The following is a 13,968-nucleotide window of genomic DNA, read 5'->3' on the forward strand; positions in this document are numbered from 1 at the left end:
TATGAAGAGAAACAAAGAGGATCTAGGTGGCTTGTCTGAATTCTTATATTGTTCCTTTCCCTTTCTTGTTCCCTTTCCCTTTCTCTAAAATCTAGAGGGCTGGGAAAAAAAAAAAATCAATTCTGAGTTTGTCTTTGGGGAAACATAACCATCTGGGAAAAATATAAGCTCTTGCTGCAGGGTCGATCTAGCTCCCCATGCTAAACAAAGAGATTGATTTTTTCCTTCTTTTTAGTTATTGCACTTGACATCATTTTTTTCAAGCCACCTTGAAAAGATAGCCTGGAATAGCATTCTTCCTATATAAACAACTCTTGTTTTAGTAAAAATGTTGCTTTCCTTTACATGGGTAGAAGCCATGTGCTCTCAGTTAGAATACCCTTAGTGAGAGAAGAGTCAATTACATTTTTAAGAAGCACATATTCTTTGTAGACTCTCCACTGCCTGCTCCAGTCTGAAGACAAAATGACTGCCTGTCTGAAGACAGCAGATGCCTCAGAGATGTAAATGCTCACCAACCCTGAATCAAAGCCCTCACTATAGCTGACTATCCCCCTGTAGAGGGACAGTACTGACTGTCTTTGTGTTTGTTTGCTTTACGTGTAGGGGGTTGAAAATGCTAGTGATGTTTAAACACCTCGTTAAAGTCATTACAAGATATTTTGCAAATACAGTTATTTTTCCCTGTTAAGCAGGCATGAAATGCACATTTGCTTATCAGAACAAAACAGTTCCTGGGGAGGCCTGATGTCTGTCAAATCTTCAGATTTAATGTATTGAACAGGGTAAATAAGTCACTTTCTGGAGAAGTCTAAATATACATTTCCCTGAGAGCTTTTTGAGTCTCTAGGGTAAAGAAATCTTTCTTATATAGACTGAGGTTTTGTTTAAAAGGTGATTACCTGAAAAAAAAAATCTAAAAAAATAGTGATATAACCATGTAGTGCACACACTAAACAGACTTATTTCCAACATTCGTCCCCATAAAAGGGCTTATTGCCAAGCTGCCTCAGCCACTTATGATTTAATAATCTGCCATAAGATGTTTCCCCCTCCTGTTTAGGAGAAAAAGAAAAGCAAAAATAAAACAGATACAAATTTTGCAGTCAACAGAATTGCCGTACCTCTTAGGAATGTTTAAGTTACAATATAGCCTGACAAAAATCATGAAATTAAAGTGCAAGACCAACCTTCTGTCCTTAATTCACCCTTTGTGCTTTTTCTTATTATCATGCAGAATAACTGTGCCATTTCTGCCGTGAATCTTTGCGACACTAAGCTTCCTTGCTGCATTTTCAAGATGACTTATTCTGGCTGTTAGCTACCTCCAGAACTGTTACAGTAAGTCATCTAGTCCATCTCTGCCATAGTGCAATTAATCCCTACTGCACATTTGCAAGGGCTTATCCTGCTTAATGTAAATATCCTGTATGAGCTGGCTTTCTCTTTATCTTTGTTCTACTACTGCATTATTTTTCCGCCTCAGAATATGTTAAAAAATAGATTTAATCAGGATCTTTTCCCTGACTTCATTAATTTTGTGCCAAAACAAGTGTTTGGTATTTCCCTGCAGCTGCACAATGTTCTTGACTGTACTTTTCCTCCCAAAAGCTGACATCTGGAAGTATTGTCCTGGAAGGAATGCCCAACCTTTGATCTCACATTTGGGAGGGGTCCTTTACACCCACTTTCCCATTTCAAGGTTGTTGTGCTTTGGCACCTGCTTGGGAGTACCACGGCTTCAGTTTGTCTGCCTGGCTGGGCTCCTTCACTTCACAGCACTGAAGGGCTTAGTGTCAAAATCCAGCAAAGGTTTGTTGTGAAAGTGGTTTAAGGTCAGTCACTGTCCCTCTCTTCCTGTTCTTATTTGCACATCCCACCTTGAAGATCCTGGCTGGATTTGAAAACCCGTTGGATGACTTGGCCTGAAAGCATGTGCCTTGGGTGCATGTGTTTTTCTCTGAAAATAACATTCAGGCTGTTTTACCTTTCCAATCTCTCCCTAGGAAAGGGACATTTAAAGACCCAAACCAACTTTCTCCACCGTGCCTCCTCGGCCCCAGCAGCATGGCCCCTGCCTAACCTTGGTTCTTCCCGTGAAGCACACAAGACAGAACATAGCTGTGATTAATTGATAATTAATTATTAATTACCAATTAATTATTTATTAATTAATTAACTGGCAGGGTCTTCACAATAGGCTGATGCCACGGTTTACAGTCTCTGAGCAAGGTGCAGATGCTCAGCAGAGATCTTGCATGGCAAAGTCTCATGTGGCCACATCAGAGCAAGACTATGAGAAACTTCCTGCCTTGCCCATTTTGATGCGTAGCCACTTGTCCAGGACACTTGTTTCTCAATAAGCAAGGGATTTTTCAGCTGGCTCCCTGTGTTCTCAGTGATTTTTCCAGCCTACATTTAATTTTCCCCAAGGCTCAGCAGGATAATAGAAGGAAGAAGCAGAGAAAGTTTTTTCAGAACTTTTACTCTCATATGTAAATTATGAAGAACTCCAGTGGGAACATATTTCCCACTATAATAAAACTAAGTAGCAGTATGACTTAATGTAGCCATCATCAAGAAAGAGATGATAGGGCATCACTGTGGAGTCCACTTTACTGTTATGAAGCTGGAAATAAAATGCAGTATTTTAGTAACAGCCTTTAACATTTCCCTTATTTTATTTCCTTAACCTTTAACTATGACGTGAAGCTGAGCCAGGAAGGAATTGCTTATTAGCTTTGTTAATTGTCTTGTCCATGGCAATTGTTAACAATTTTGCTGACATCCAGAGGATGGAACAAGGCATAGGTTGCTTTTGAAGACTGTGATGGAGCAGAGTCAAGTTGAAGTTCCTAAATATTGCCTGATTCTGAAAACAAGACTCTGACCTCAAATTTTACATTCTTTATAGTTATAGGGAATTTTGCTTGATTTCATTGATAGTATAAATATTTAAATGCTAGGCACAAACATTTCTATTATTTTTAATTGTATAATGAGGAGAGGAAAATAAAGGAACTGGCCTGCCTGTCCTTACTTTGACAACTGAGTATGGGTTTTTCTGTTTATACTTATATCTTTCAGTGCCGAACAGACAAGAGTATTTAATAAATATTTTCTTCATCATTTACCCTTTCTAAAGAAAAGTAGCTTCCCCATTCTTCAGGTGGCTGAACCAGAGACAGAATCATTGCGTATTTGCCTAGCATTCAGACAATGGAGGCAGGAGCAAGGCTGCATTCTCTGACACAGGTGTGGAGCAGAACAAAATTAATTTCAGAAAATTAAAGTGCCAGAAAGCATGACAGGAGGGAACATCACCATTTTCCGGCCACTTCTATTTACACTAGCATTGTGATCTGGGACTAGTCTGTGCCTGGACGGGACCTGCAGGAATTTATTTTAAATGTATTGGTAAAATTGCATTGCCTCACTCAGGTGACTTTTAAAAAAAATTAAAATAGGCCTTAATTCTGTTTCTTTTAATTATCTTTGTAATACAATGTGGTTTGCCTGATCAAATTTAAATCTACACCTTAAATTAGGTCAGCTTACATTTCCTCAGCATCCTCACATAGCCAAGACCTAATTTTGTTTTCTAAATCTTGAGGCCATATCTCCCATGTAGGAAGGACCTAATCTTGTCTTCTAAGTCTTGAAGCCATGTTCTTCTACCTCTTCTGAGTGCAGCTGGGAGATTTCTTATTTCTGCACTTCACAGATTGCTCTCTGCCCTGCCATCACACAGTTAATATAATCAGCTCTTAAAAAGGTCAGTGATATTAACAGTTTTTGTCGATACAGAGTTACTTAAAAAACCTGATGATTAAAAAGAAGGTGTGAAAGAACAGGCTGAGATAATAGTTCACAGAGTAAAAATGATGAAATGATGGAGTAATTACAGCCTGCAAAATCAAAAAAGCCCAATATGACCAGCTGTGGGACTTGTGACAGTTTTATTAAGGCGAGGAACAGAAGAGAGGGTGTGAATGGGGCTTTTAAAAACCATTTTCCTGGCACCAGGATGTGGAGGACCTGGGTTTGCACTTGGTGGCAGTGCTCTCCTGCCCTGTCATCAGCCCTGTGCTGCCCTTGCTCTGCTGCTGCCTGCAGAAGACACAGAGAGAGAGTGACGTCTCTGCAAAACCCAGGGCTCATAACCTGCCTAATATAGTTTTCTTAATTAATTTTAAATACTGTTCCTTTATTCTGATAGAGATCTGCTGCTTTAGAGATTTCGTTGCTGTCTAAAGGACTCCCTAAAGAGAAAGGGAGGAAAGAAATTTTTGGAAATGAGTGAAAATGTTTGTAAATATTGCAGGAACAGTTATCTCTGTTATCAGAGCCTCTTGAGAGTAAGGATAGATGGCAGAAGGAAAACTGTTGGTAGGTCTTAGGGTCATACTTGGTATTTAATTTTAGCCTGGGAAAGCACTGACCTTCATGGACTGGCCTGATTTTTTGCTGTCCTTCCTCCCCCTTCTTTCTCCTTCCTTTTTCCTTCTTTCCCTTCTCTTCTTCCTTCTTCCCAAGCAGATTGTATTCCCATAGAGTAAATGCTGTACCTTCCCCACTCCTAGCTGGGACATATTGAAAGTCAAGAAATACACCAGCCTACAGCAAATACCCATTGTCAAGGCCTTTATTGACTGTCCTTCAGCTCTCCAAGAGGACAGCAGAACTGGTGCTGAAAGTCAGGTTCATTGCAAAGTCAGCTCCAGAAACCACAGATTGCTCTCAAATAAAGTTCTGGTCCTTTTGGGATTCACAAAATTATGAGGATTAAGTGTACTGGACCTGAGCTGTTGCCTCTCCTTCAATAAGATATCCATAGCACCACAGGTATTGAGTGCTCTTCAAATGCCCTGTGTCTTCTGTGATAGGAATCTTCCACTTATGTAGTGTCCTGACAGACTCTTCTGGTAACAGATGGGAGTCCTCTAGAACCTCTTTAGGGTGGGCTCACTGTCATCATTTCAGCACGTGATGACACAGACCTACCGACGACTCTGATCTACTCAAATAAAGTAGAATTTATGCAGCATGGTCAAGCCTCACAATTTGATTATGAATTTCAAAGCAATAGATGTTCTTCTCAGTGCTTGTCTTCATTCACATGACACACGGAGAAGCTCATTTCTCTTATTTAAAGGGAATGTGTGGCTTTCATCTTTGTGTGGAACAGATAAAAAATGTGAAAAGTAGAGGCTTTGATTGTAGGAAACCAACTCCCTCTATTTGCCTAGGAAAATGCAAGGCACTTTCGTGTCATGATCTTTACAGCCCTCAGATGAAGAGTGGTTAAGATTAGTGGAGTGGTCTCTGCTTCAGTTTTACAGACCCATTTTCTGCATAACAAAATGAAATGTCTGAGACTCTGCAGCAGTTTCTTCAAGGTACATTGGTTGGTAATCCACTGTGGTGGAAAGAACTATGTAATCAGATAGTAATAATGCTGACACCAAGAAAGAAAAGTTGGGTTAAATCTGGCCTTGTATAAATACAGGATGAAATAAGAAGGAAGTTTTATAAAAATTAGAGGGAATCTGGAGATATCCTTATCTAAGAATCAGGAGAGAGAAATCAAACAGATTTTTAAATGAACTTGTCTCTGAGAAGAAGGTGAAGTTCACCAGACCAGACACCGGTGATGCAGGGGACATCTTTATTTACTCATATTTGGAGGTTGGTTATGCACCATGTGAGTTCCTAGTCCATTCTAGGTGCAGAGGTTAAATATTTGATGTTCAAATGGGCCCAAAGCACAGAAATCATCTCAGCCATGACACAGGGTGAAAAGTAAGGCTAATGTGGTTTCTGTGGCTGATTGGGACAGGTTGTTCAGCAGTAAACATTGGTCATGGATTTATCTATCAGCAGAGATGAGCCTCATTGTTTTTAAAGTTCAGTGGAGCTGCTGATCAGCCCAATCACGGTAATGAACAAAGGCTGTGAAATAATTTGTATCTTCTATTAGAGACAAACAAGCAAGAACACCACTTAAGGAAGCAATATAAATAATGAATGAGTAGAGAAATATGGCCCTTTCTGACAGAAATGATGCTGGTTTTAATTTGTGTTTATGGCACCTAAAGTAATGGGCACATGAAATATGCATGGAGAGAAAGAACCAGGAAAAAAATCCCTGCAGAACCTGACCGCAATCCCCTGGACTCTGACCAAATCTTGCAATGGGAAAAATGTAATGAGTCAAAAAGAAAGCTCCAGTAGGAAGAGAAAATAATAAACACAGGAAAAATACAGCTCCTATCTTTCTCTGGTGCCTGCTACACTACTAGGAAATCAAAACACTTTTTAGGAAATGAGCTCAAAGTGTATGACTGCCTAGTGAGACAGTCTTTAGCATTTGGTATAATGAAGTCAAATCTTTATGGAGGGAAAGACAGTGTTTCAGTGTTGCTTGTGTACAGAAAGTCTGTTTAAAATATATTAATCCCTCTTTCAGGAGTCATTCAGAGTGGTTTTCCTCTAAATTTAAGAATAGTATACCATGACTCAGAATAAAATAAGAATGTAGCCTACCATCATGGATCTTACTCTGGAAAAACAGTTTAAGTTTAGTTAAGTTCTTTCATGAAGAACATTTTAGAAATTTGTAAATAAGGAATAAAATGATTTTAGCTTTCATAATTGAAATTACTTGTTCCTGGACTTTTTAGAATCTGGAGTTTACAGAGGTGTTAATATGTCTGAATATGATAAGTAGGGTCCTATGTTTGTTTAATTGAGGTGCTGAACAGTAGTGTCCCAAACCTGCAGTGATTAGAGTAATTGCAGGGTATTGGTTTTTGTCCTAGAATAAGAGTGCAGGCATTTTGTTCGAGCTTGACCATAGAATCTGGTTTCCCAAAGCAGCGCATATGATTTTCATCTCAGGAAACAACAGGCCAGCCCTTTCAGCAGTGCTTAGAATGGAATGAGATACAGGTGTTATATATTTGAATTTTAAATGCAGATTTTTCTGAATTAATTTTTCCACAAAAGTCATATGGTACCATATATTTCATAAGGGGACTTCTGCAAATTATAACAAGACTCCTGTACTTTCTCTTCACAACTGTCTGAAGCCATGTGCCTAGAACACTCCTGTACATGTGTAACCCACGTATCAAAATCACATCTCCAAAGATGATGTCTTACCCATCAAAATGTTTGTATTGTGTATGCATGGCCTGGTTTTGGTAGCAGTGGGACTACAGGGGTGTCTTCTGTGAGAAGCTTCTGGAAGTTTCCTCCATGTCCAGCAGAGTCAATCCTTGGTAGCTCCAAAGACAGATATTCTGCTGGCCAAGGCTGGGCCAATTAGAAATGGTGGTAATGCCTCTGTGATAACAGATTTAATAAGAAAGAAAAGAAAAGTTATTGTGCAGATGCAATTGTAGCCAAAGAAGAGTGGAGTGAGAACATGTGAGAGAAACAACTTTGCAGACACTAAGGTCAGTGCAGAAGGAGGGGGAGGAGGTGCTCCAGGGAGCTGAGATTTCCTGGCACCAGTGGTACAGCCCATGGTGAGGCAGCTGTGCCCCTGCAGCCCAGGGAGGTCCATGGGGATGCAGAGATCCACCTGCAGCCCATGGAGGAGACACACGCTGGAATAGGTGTATGCACAAAGGAATCTGTGAACCCAAGGGAGGCCCCATGCTGGAGCAGCCTGTCCTTGAAGGACTTGTACCCTGTAAAAGAGTGACCCAGGCTGCAGCAGTTTTGGGAGGACTGCTGCCCATGGGATGGACTCACACTGCAGCAGTTTGCAGAGTGGACTCACACTGGAGAAGTTCACGCAGAACTGGCTCCCGTGGGAGGGACCCCACAGTGCAGCAGGGAAACATCTCCCCTCCCTGAGCAGTGGGAGAAGCCCTGGGTGATGAACTGACCATGACCCCCATTCCCTGCCTCCCTGCACTGCTGGGGTAGAAGATCCAGCTGGGGGGGAGGGGAAGGTGTATTTAAGAGCTTATTTTACTTCTCATTGTCCTGCTCTGATTTTGTCAGTAATAAATTCGCTTCATATTTCTAAGTTGAGCCTGTTTTGCCCCTGATGGCATTCAATGCATGATCTCTCCCAGTTCTTATATCAGCCCATGAACCCTTAGTTATTTCCTTTTATCCCCAGTACAGCTCTAGAGAAGAGTAAGAATGTGGCTTTGGTGGGTGCCTGGCATCTGGCCAGTGTCAATGCACTCACCACCATACTATAATTTTGAATTCTGGAGAGGCTGTGTAAAGGTCTGTGGGTTCTTTTCCTCAGGATCAGGATTGATGAGCAGAGAGATGGTTTTCGCGTTCAGACTTAGAATGTTTATTTTGCCTTATCTATATTACATTCTTACAGTCATTAAATACTTCACATTAATCTAACAAGCTACAAGTGGCAACCTCAGGCTCTGTCCACAAGGCCTTTTAAGCATAAACTATCCAATTATCAAATGCCAAGTAACTTCTTTTTACTTTTAACCCAATAACCAGACACCTGTGTTCCACACTGCCTGTTTTTCAGTCCAATCAACTAATACCACCCAAATCCATGAGGAAGAAGGAAGGCAAAGATAAGCAAATGCCCAAGAACCTCCATCTTGTCTCCTATTCACTACTATATCTCAAACTCTAAACTCTGTATTTTTCACCCAGTGACTTAACATAATTCCATCTAATTTCTACATTCACATTCCCAGCTTCTCCACTCAGTTTTAGAAGCCTACTCAATGGTCTTAAGTTAAACCCAATGTTCTCTTGAGTGCCTGAGCCTGTCAGCACAGATAAAGGGACATTTTCTGCCCCTGGGACTCTAACAAGGCTGTATTGAAAATTGTTAGTCCCCTACAAAGTGAAAGATAATAGCCTGTAGACAGAAGAAAGTTTTCAGGAAAGAGAATAGAACCCCACTTCACAACAAGAACAAAGTCAGAGACAAAACTTTCAAAGGGTTAGGACAGCAAAGGAGTAGGTGTCTTGATGTTCGAGTATCTTTCTCTGAAATGCTAGAAAAATGTCAGAGTGCAATTTCTGTCCAACATGACTTTGGCACAGAAAATTCTTCAGGATCATGGCATTAACAGGCATGTGGGCAGAAGGTGAAAGAAGCTGCTTAAGGTCTCTTTCAGTTCCACTGGTTCAGTGAGTTAATGTAATGATGCTATTGTTTGAGAGTTCATGGTAGTATTTAAGTTGTGGGATTGCTCTAGCAAAACTCATTAGAATTAGCAATACATCTTGGTTAGAAGGGTAGTGTGATGTGCAGTGTCCAGCTTCCAGGGTGTATAGGGGTCTTTGTAGAAATCCTCAGTATGTTTTCTTTCTCCTTGGTTGAAAGATTTTGTCCATGCCAAAGGAAAAATAATCAGTCAAGGGTGAACAGAGCTGTGATGGAAGCAAAAGACTACAGGTGGGAGAATGGTTCATGCCTGGGCTTCACTGGGAACTTTGATTGTCCTGGCAGGTGAAAGTGGAACACTTCCTTTGTGTTTTGTTTGTGTGCCTAAAAATGCTTTTGAGAATGCATCTATCATTTTTTGTTGTCAAATAGGTACCTTAAGTATTCACAAACTATTGTGTCAATTTTTTTCAGCTGAAAATCCTTTGCAAGTCCCATTTGAACCTGCCAAGAAGTATGGCCACTCAAAACATGAATTTTCCAGATAATTTGCTGAAAAGGGGAAAAAAAAGGAAGAAGGCCCATCTCTAATGACTCTGATGACAAAACCATTTGTCTGCAAGGACTTCTCACAGATGACACAAGAATTTAGTGTTTACCCAAATGTCTTTGGGTCAGATCTTTACATAATACAAACTGGAATATACCTTTATGGAGCTCAGTCTTTTTCAACTGGTGCTTCAGAAATTTTCTATGTAGAGCCTCCATTTACAAAAAAGAAAGTAGTGATGCTACCACAGTCCATGCCAAAATGTACCAAAAGGATACAGGCTGGAACCTTCAGCAGGTGGAAGTCAGTCTATCTCCAAGTTTTATATATTTATATAGGCCCTAGCTGGCATGAACAGCATATGCATTCCAGCAAGGACAAAGGAAGAGTTCATCATTCCTTTACAAGGACTTCCAGCCGGGTATTTCTCATTCTCACCTGTTCCTTCCTCCCAAACAGTCCACAAAACCCAATCTGTAACATTCAGCAAGTACTGGATGACAAGCATGGTAGCAGAAAAGCCTCAGTAAGCCTAAAATTCATTGGGTAGGTAAAGGAGGACTGTAAAGAAGTGCCCTTTCCAGGATTCTGATGGAAAGCATAAACAGGCAAAACTGTTCTTTTCTTGCACGCTGACTGTTCACTGTGGATTTCCTACTCAAAGGCCTTCTGACCACAAGGCAGCATAAATGAAAATATATCAAGCTACTGGTAGAAATGTACATGCCCCTTAGCTGTTATTCAAAAGGGTCTGTGTACAATGAGCAGGGATCAGACTTTACTACAGTAAATATATATACCATGAGCTAGTATACCAGTTAATATCTCTTGGTCTGAAGAGCTAAACAAATATGTTACATTTTATTGTCCAGGAAACCAAACAGTGTCCCCCAGCAGGTAGTACCATAGCTTTTTTGTTGCATTGGGCTCTGCAGGAATCCTGAACTTCAAGCAAAACATGAGCTTGAAAAACATACAAAACTTCTCAGCAAGTCCCAGGTTTACAGTAAAAGCAACAAAGCTAATTGACAGAAAGAAAAAGCGCAGCTGTCAAGGCAAGATGGACATTGTTTTCAAAAGAAAAGTAGCTTTCTCTGTTCAGGGGCTTTTGCTTTATTCTCCTCTGTGCTGTAGTGCAAAATGGTGGGCTCAAGATAAAAGGCAGCATTCAGTGCCATAAAAACTCCTTTACTTTTGCTAGCAGCCAGTGGTGAACTTGCAGAAACCTTCCAGACCCTTTCCAGATGGGACCAGGTTTGGGTTAGATCTGCTTTGAAAATTGTTGCAGCACTACCTTGGTCCCTTTCATGTGCATTTAAAAATAAGGTAATCTGGGATTCGTACTGCTAGTATGGAAAGTAAGACATCCTCAAGAAGACCTCCTAATAGACCTCTAGTTTTTCAAGCTGAACCACATCCTCAAGTTGAACATCATTGTTAATAGCAATACATTTCCACTGTCTCACCCAACCCTATGATGGGTCATGCTTGACTAGAGGTGTGTCTGTTTTGTGGTGCTGGAGTAATCCTGCTGAGGAAGAGTATAATTTTGGGGGACCAAGACTTGTGCTCTTCACAAAACATCTTAAAACTCTCTGGAGTGGACTCCCTTTCTTGTGCAAGATGAACAGACAGCATAGTAGAGTTTGTAGTATTAATAAAAGTCAGCTCGCCTAGGAGGGTCTGATGTCTGCAAATTCTTAAATATTAACAGGACCACCATCTTTGCATTTAAAGAAAATAAACCAAAACCAAAACCAAACCACACATATTTTGCAAATATATTTATTGGAAAAATTGCTTAACTAACTTTAAATTGTGCTTCAGATGAATACATTTCAGACAGAGAAAAGCAGTACAAAGCAGATATATAAAGTGACACCACAATCCCAACTGTATCATGCACAGCTCTAAAATAAGCAGATTTTTCTTTGATAAGTCACTTAGAGTATTTGAATATTGACCGGGAAAACAAGTCTTCATGGAAGAAATTACTTTTTCTGTGCATTATGAAAAAAAATTTCCTAGAACATGGGCAGGGCAAGAACTAAAACCCCTGATGAGTGCTGTTTGTTATGAAATATAATGCTTTGTAATTCTTTGGAGGAGGGATTTTCTTGCCACAAAGACTGTATTATTTCAACACTTATTTTAATGAAAATATGTCCAAATGCATTTGTTTAGCTGTTTTCACTCCTGTTTCATTGAGCAGGAAGTTTCATAATATATGATTTTTGAAAACCCTATGTGGAAATTGCACCAAAAATTGTCCTTTGAAGTAATGGTATTCTTATATTTTATCATAATGAAATACTGAAATAACAATTTGAAACACAAGGTTTACTTCCATATGTTGATTCAACACAATTTTTTCTTAAACATTTCGTCTACCATCACAAAAAACAGAATATCAGTAACCTCAGAAAACACCAGCATTATACCCCAAAATAGAAAATGTCTGTGTGATCCCATTATCGCTAGGAAACTGTTCCAGTGGAAAGTATTAGCCATTATCAGAGGTCATTAAAAAATCCTTCCTATTGGCTTTAATTCTTTATAACTTGCCAGGACAGGAAATATTTCTGCATTTACAATTTTTTTATTTTTTTTTTTTACATGGAGTAGAGACACCGCAGTTCTTGCTTCAGTTGTGTGCAGAGAAAATTGAAAATGGAAAGACATCCAAGATCTTCTGAGATTCTGGAATCCAGTGGGGAAGGCTGACCTTTTGCATGTGGGATGAATATATCATACAGAAATTTCAGATTGGTGCCAACCCCAGCACTGATTTTTTTCAGTTCAACTGCTGGCTGGCCATGACCATGGCATACCAAAGCTGCCAAATTCATTTCTCAGTCAGGAGCAAGTGATTGGCCCTGACTCAATGGCACTGCAAAGATGCAAGGTGTGCAAAGAGCTGATTTGATCCTGTCTCCTTTGCCTGGCATTAGGCAGCTTATGACTTTGAAATATTTATTATATTGTCAGAGCTAACTGATGTTTTCTATAGCAGAACCCAACATTGTAGGCTGTTTGATAAACAGTGAGAATTTCCTTGGCAGTTCAAGGAATGGATCTTTTCAGCCCAGTGTCCTCATATTTTGCAAAATTCCCATTCATCTACACAAGGTTGCCAAGTCATGAGAAGGCATTCACTGTGAGTTCTACAAATTGGAAAGAGAGGCTCACCATGAAGGAGGGCCACCACCATCACCAGGTAGTGCAGGGACAATCAGGTCTGGGAACAGGCACCAGAGATGCTCTGGATGGCCTCTGTCACTGCAGCCACAATAGGAGGGGAAGGGACACTATTAGGACACCAAACATTCTGCTCCAAGGCAGAAAGCCATCTCAGCCTCTGGAGAAAGGATGCTACCACAAGCTCTGGCTTAGGGCTGGGAAGAAAAGTGTTTTCTGTGATTGTCACGGTGTGATAGTACTTTTGATCCTGGGCAGGCCAGAGATCTCACAGAAAGAAAACCAACACAACAACCCACAAACCCGCAAAAAACAAAAATCCACCCCCACATTAAAGTAAGGATCAGATTGTTCCTATTTTAACTCTGTTGATTCATCTAGATTCATCTTCCAACAAGATTCCTGCACAAAGAGCTTGGGGCATCTAAAGAACTAAGTGCTTGGGGTCTGGAAATGCTTAGTTAAAATTTTGGCTCTTTCACTACCTTGTGCATTTTCCAGCTGGGTAATTCATGTTTCAGTGTCTCAGATGGTTCATCAGCAACTCAGAGCGATAAGCAGTGTCCTCATAGAAGTAGAGATCAGGGAATAAAACCATGTTCCTAAATATGTAGATTATTAACAATGAAAAAGAGTAAACACAAAGGAGAAAAACATGCTTATTTTTATGATGGAGTAGCTATGTAAAGGATTGTGATCTTGGCTATCTAGGTAATATAGCTCCTAGTGACTTTGTGAGGAAAAGTTTTAAATTAGTTGCAAGTTGACAGCTGTTAGTTATAGTCATCTGAGTATATATTTGTATATCTGAAGATTATGGTAATTACTTGTATTTGACGCCTGTATTAAATGGTATTTAAGGAGTGGGTTGACTGTGATGTGCAACTAAAAGGATAGAGTTCATTCTGTCCCTGGGGATATAACTCCAAATCTTTGTGACAGCTATTCTGAGGGGCTTTACAAAGCCAAAAACAACTTAAAACTGCAGTTGAAGAGATATTATTCTTGGTCAATGCTATGTGAAAGTTCATTGAAGGGTTGTGAGCACTATCCATTACTCCTGAAGAAGGACCCCTGCCGTCCTCATAGACATAAATCTTGTCTT

General features: G+C 40.0%; 1 long non-coding RNA gene across 1 annotated transcript; it reads left to right on the forward strand.

The window, feature by feature from the left end:
• The first annotated feature begins 1,237 nt into the window (after positions 1-1,237).
• On the forward strand, positions 1,238-9,827 carry LOC111940778 (uncharacterized). Its single transcript, XR_002869685.2, has 2 exons — positions 1,238-1,341; positions 9,590-9,827. It is a non-coding gene; the product is annotated as an uncharacterized LOC111940778 (long non-coding RNA).
• The last annotated feature ends 4,141 nt before the right edge of the window (positions 9,828-13,968 follow it).

This window comes from Cyanistes caeruleus, chromosome Z (assembly GCF_971803275.1).
Source record: "Cyanistes caeruleus chromosome Z, bCyaCae1.hap1.1, whole genome shotgun sequence".
NCBI lineage: Eukaryota > Metazoa > Chordata > Aves > Passeriformes > Paridae > Cyanistes > Cyanistes caeruleus.